Raw genomic sequence first — 6,394 nt, 5'->3', positions numbered from 1 at the left:
AGTCAATCTTCCTGCTATTCTCAGTCCTTCTTCGTTAAATGCCACCCCGAAATAGTTACATGGAGTTACGTGAACAAACGAGCAGCAACAGACCTATTGGTCCTTACATGGCTGTTTCGGTATCTATCATGAATATTATTATTACTATTATTATTTTTATATGTTTTTTAAATCTTTTAAGAAGTAAATAATTATAGTCGGGAATTTGTAGCCAAGTAAATATCGAGACTTCTTTTCTAATACCTCTACAGTGGAACAGTCGATGACGTTGGATGGTAGACCATTCCATATATCAACAATGCGATTGAAGAATGCTTTGCGACGTATGTTTAAAATAGTTTTCCTACAATCTTGCATCTATTACTCCTACAGTAGTTTCGTTGGAAGTGTCAGACTTAAGACATTTTTCCACATCCGTGTTTTTAATTCCAATTATATTTTCATCCAAGTCGGTAATATATATCAGAAAGAGTGTGGGACCTAGCACTGAGCCCTGGAGCACTTCACTTGATACACAGTGCCAGTCTGAGCGTTTTCCATTCAGAACAACACGTTGTCTATGATCAGACAGCCATTCAGAAACACATCGGTGAATATGATCTACTATACCATGGGCTTCTAGTTTGTTTAGTAACCTCATATGAGGGACTTTATTGAAAGATTTTCGGAAGTCAAGATATATAACGTCAACTGCCCTCTCTTCTTCGTACTTTCCATAAATATCATTCAAAAAGTCAAGAGGGTTTGTCAGACAAGAGCACTTATTACGGAAACCATGTTGTTTGTGAATCTTTAATGTTGTTATCCGAGAAATCCACATTTTTATATCTCGGGATAGACTCCATTAGTTTACAGACAATTGATGTAAGGCTAATATAATAGGCCGCTAATTACTAGGATTGTATTTGTCACCCTTTTTAAACAAGTATACAACACTAGTTTTCATTCTTTCACATCTCTTCCAAATTGTAAAGATAAGATAAAAATCACACTGACTTGCACATTACTTTTTAACTTCCTTGGGCATTCTTGGGTAAAATTTGTCTGGTCCAGGCGATTTACATATTTCAAGTTTATCTATAACGCACATCACATCGTGTTTCGTAATATTCATACCAAGTAGACGACTGGATAACTACCTAATATAGGCCTTATGGTCTCTTGCAGTCTCCTTCATTATATGTTTTTATGGATCCTTCTATTTCTCAGAAGGAGTGGGAAGGGAGGGGGTTGATGGGCGCATCAACTCATGGGTACTTAGTCACCTCCCACCCTCGACACTTTCCATTTTTTAATCCTTCTAGGGACTTATATTATTCCATTCATCGACCATAAACTATGGGTTAGATATATAGATAGAAAGACTGAGAGATGAGCACAGCATAGTGTGAGTTTGAAGGGAGAGCCTATTGAAGGGCGGGGGAGGGGGGAGTTGTATGACGGCAGAAGAGGAGATCGGAAAGGAGAAGGGATGGAGGCTTGTGGTTAAGGGTGTGGTGGTGGATGCAGTCACCCTTGTGATGAGAACGGAGGGGTGTCAAATCTTCTAGGCTGTGTCTTGGCTGGGTCTTCTCTTCTTCTATGTTGCATATAACCACTTTATTCCACTTCTAATTTCATCGCTGTATCGAAGCACTGTTTCATATACCTCTATGGTCTAGATAAGGTCAACATCTAGCACTATATGTTTCGACAATCTTCAGGGGCTGGGAGGGGGGATGCCAAATTTTCACACTACTGACCTTCTGCACTGAGTTGTGGGTCTTTGTATTTTTTTTTTAATTATCTGTCCACTACGTAGTGTATTATTCACTCTAGGCCTACATAGGGCCGTTTTCTACCACACAGTGTATATTTCTGGCTATGAAATTGATATTCCAATCATGGCTCTACAGTAGTCTTCACCTGTTTGTTTCCCACGCCTTTCACAATTCTGACGATAGCTATCATATCCTGTGTGTGGGTGTGGGTGTTTGTGTATGTGTGTATGTGTGAGCTTATCTAGTGTATTTACCTAAGTGCAATATACAGGAAAGTAGCTACGCCCATAAGGTCTCACATCTTTTCTTCTATCATACTTGGTTATGAATTTGTTTATGGTTCTATAAGAGTCTAAAGTACATTCTGTAAAGGATTAGTATTCATTACATCTATAGAAACTGCCCGGCATTAAGGAGTGACTATACATAACACAGGGTATAACATGTTTCCGTGCATTTTTATCTCCGAGGCTGGAAACCAATGTAATCGCTTCTTACTGCATTCTCTCCATTATGTTTTCATCATTTACTTTATGTGAACACCAGACCACCACCACTACACATTACAATCTAGGACGGAAGAAGCATTCTATGATTTTCCCTATTACATATTTGCCCATACAATGAACAGCAATTTATATGTGTTGATCAAATATCTGTATATATTTGGCTTATATATTTGTCAGGTCACCAGGTTTAGGTATACATGACCAGCATTCCCAAATCCTTCTCTTCTTTTACATTTGTAAATGATCCATTTTCCACTAAGGTATTCAATGGAGTCCTCTTTAAAATGTTACCCAATTACATTGCGTGTGTGTGTGTTCAAACATTTGGATATATTTTGTACATGTTTAATCAGACATAGTAGGTATAATAAAACATATGTCAGCAGAAAAAATAATGACGTAAATGCTTTACAGACGAATTGTGTTTAATGTATGACGCACGGATCACTCTTCGCGAGGACCCTCCCCCGCCCCCAGACAGCGACAACTGCTATTCCTCATGGTCACCGGGACCCCGGAGCATCATCGTGCAAAGCGCCACGGCGAGCTCCCAGGACCCCGGAAGGCCCTTGTCCACACCGATATCCGCTGCAAATGGCTACTTCTGTACAAATTACAACACGTGCTACGTCAGTGCGTACACAGCTGGGCATTGGTGGATTGGTGATCTCGGTGAGGTCTTCGCTATCAAAGAGATCTGGGTACAAACTACAGACAAATTCTTCTTGAACGTCCAGGCACGCGTGGGAAACACATCGGTGATCGCAGACCAAACGATTATCGGCGAAACTCTGTCTCAAGTCAATGAAGCCAAGTATCTTGCCTCTAATCCCATATTGGGCCGATACGTGTCACTGAGGAGCTTATCAGGGACTTTTTGGTATGTTCTATGTGACGTGAAGATAATCCCAGCATGAGCTGGAAGCCCTTCGTTCTTACGCCTGTAGGGGGTGGTTTTCGCTTCAGTCGACATTGTAATTATTATTATTATTATCATTATTATTATTATTATTATCATTATTATTATTATTACTATTCAGCTAAAACACCTCGAGGTAAACCCATTTCCGGACACAATGTTAAGCTATATGTACACTGTAGACATTTTAGCTAGGTTTGTTCTGGCAAGAGCTCTCTAGATAGTTTAAACATCTGGGAGAGTGCTATATCTAGGATTCGTCTCCTATCTGGGTAGAGTTGTTGTAGTCTAGTTAGTGTTATAGTGGACATGAGGAGCAGAGCACGCACAGAAAGTGTTCTAGATCTCTTTGTCGACTCATATAGATTTTGTCGCTCTAGGTAGAGAACTACTGTACAACGCGAGTAAAGTAACGTTAAGGAAAAATGGAAATGGAAGTGACCACGCAGTGCTATTAATGCAGCAATATGAAAGGTTCCCAGAATTGTGGAATGTGTCGTCGATGGAGTGCTACAATAAAGACATGAAGGCAAGTGCTACAAGATTAAGTATTTCTGACTCGGAAATCACACGAAAGTGGCACAATCTGCGTTGCCAAATGAACGATGAAATGAGGAAAATGAAAAAGAGGAAAAGTGGCATGAGGTTATTACTTTTCTGTATTTCAATTTTGGTGGTCACCTCCCAGCAAATTTTCATAATCTTCGGCACACATACGTAGAAAGTTATAATAGGATACTGTGTTGTCATCAACCATTTCTTTAAATAATTTTGTATGTGCTCGTTCATTTCATCTGGCTACCCATTTTCTGACCCACACACTTTTCTTTCTCTTTTTCTTTTTCAAATCCTTCATTATGGTTATTGTTGCAGCTGCAGCAACTAGGTGCCTGAAACGTGACATCACACTATACACAGGTCTCAAATTTGACTGTCTGAGACTTCCTCGTCAAACGAACTCCAGTGTAAACGAACGGAAGATCAATCTCACTACAAATGATTTACCACTATTCCATCAATTTTAGTGCAGTGTGCACACAATCTAGATAAGTCTCGCTAGACGAGGCCAGGTCTTGCTACAGTGTACACGTACCTTTAGCACACAGTTATTACTGTGTAATTCGCAACAAAATAACAATCGCAAAGTATGAAATTAAGCCAAATTCTGTACAGGATTACACTTGCTTCCCCATGATATAGGTAGAGTAAACGATAGTCATGCAATTAAATATTCACCCTTCGTGCAGTGTCAAATGGCTTCTCCACATCGTTGCACGCCATGACTCTTTGACTTACTTGTTTTGAATCCCATCGTGCAGGGAAATGAAGTCTTCATCACATCGCTCTACAGGGAATTTTTTTTTCTAGGTAGCTGGTCAAGTGGCAGGAGAGAACGTGTTGAAGCACCTCACCGAAATACTCTACTAAAGATATGGGGTGGTACGATAGTAGGCCAGGGGTCAGTAAAGTCTCTACAGCTATTCAAATGAGCTTAGAATGTGCAAGGTGTTTTTGCGAGTCATTATACAGGACGGCGTTTGAAAACCTCTCTCCATGTAGACCAACTTGGTGCTGGGGAGGTCTGATTATTGATCAAGGATGGTTGATGACTGAGTACAGGATGTGGATTCTCGTCCCACTGATGGTTGATACTCCTCCAGAATTTTGAAGGAACAGGAGTTGGAAAGCGATTGGGAGTCGATGAAAAGGGAGTGCATGTTTTGGAAGACCGTTTTATGGATCTAGGCACGACTGTAGGAATGCTTTAGGTTGGTTTTAGCATAATAATTCAAAGTTTACTTATGTGCATCAAAGTTGTGAATGTAACCACATTGAGGTCCCATTTCCTTGGAACGTGTGTGTTCATTGCGCTTTTTACATACATTATGAGTCAAAGCTATTCATTTTCTGTTGATGTATTGGGAGCATTGTGCATGCCCATGTTGGTGTATTTCTTGACACTCGTTTAAATCATCCCAGTATGCTTGACTATATAGCAAACAGGTTTCAATTGGGAGATATTCTCCAACTAGCATATCATATTCTTTTTCTATTAATGTTTTCAGTATTCGGTTGTGTGTGTATTCACCAAGTTGTATTCACTTAAATGTAGTATAAAGGACAAGAGCTATGTACATGGGGTACTGTCTTTGTGTTCCCAATAGTCAAATTTTATCTGAAATTGTCCCATGTTGTTTAAATCCAAACTATTCTATGAATCAATAATTATGTACGGTAAACTCTTTTCTAATATCCTTGAAACTTTTAGCCAATTTTAATATCATTCCATGGCCTCTGGTTTTCCTTGTTCTCACTTTAACAGGTCCTCTTTATCAAGTATATCACAGATTTAATGGTTCTAAGCCCTGCTATTACATTATCTCTCTTCTCCTCTCTAACGTTGGCAACCCCAGAATAATCTCTTCCAATATGATTTATCAGCAAGATCTGGAATAATTTTAATAGCTGCTCTGATTTTTATGTGGACGCGCCAAAAATAGACCATACTTAATATATACAATGCATAGAAAATACATTAATTCTATAATGTATTCCAATCATGACAAATTAAAACTGACCAGCGTTTTCAACCCCTTCCATACACCTCTGGAAGAAGTAGAGAAATTATACGTTACTCCATGGAAAGGGGAGGATAGGTATTGATATCATTGCACAGCTTAGGCTAATCATGATTAGTAAAATGATGTGCATACATCAATGTTCAGAATATACTGTTATGCCATGACTTCCCAGGGCACGATGATCCCCGAGTATTCTAATTGAGGGCCCCAATATGGCGTAACAAAGTCCGAATTATGAGAGAAGACTTGGGCCCTTAAGTTCTGTGTAATTACCAATCAACTGTTTCTTAAGAGCATTCCACTATATTGTTTCAAATAAAGAGCAACAAATGAAAATAGATTTAATTATAAATATAAACTTAAGCATGTACAGAACAATTCCAATTTAGAATAAGATGCTACCGGCGAATGAGAATTGAAACATGGAAAAGCCGGCAGCTTTCAACAAGAGTATTTAAGAAAATAAAGATATTTGCACAAGTATAACCATTACCATATAGACATAGACACACTCTGAATATAATCATCAAAGTTAATTTACTCACTAGAGACCTAACTGCACTGGAACTAAAAATGTTTAATCTTACGTGACACCGGGTATTCTCACCAGTTCTTACTAGCTTG

This window comes from Oratosquilla oratoria, chromosome 10, assembly GCF_046742065.1.
Source record: "Oratosquilla oratoria isolate Oo_2021 chromosome 10, ASM4674206v1, whole genome shotgun sequence".
In the NCBI taxonomy this organism is placed as follows: Eukaryota; Metazoa; Arthropoda; class Malacostraca; order Stomatopoda; family Squillidae; genus Oratosquilla; species Oratosquilla oratoria.
Note: the sequence above shows the minus strand (reverse complement) of the source record.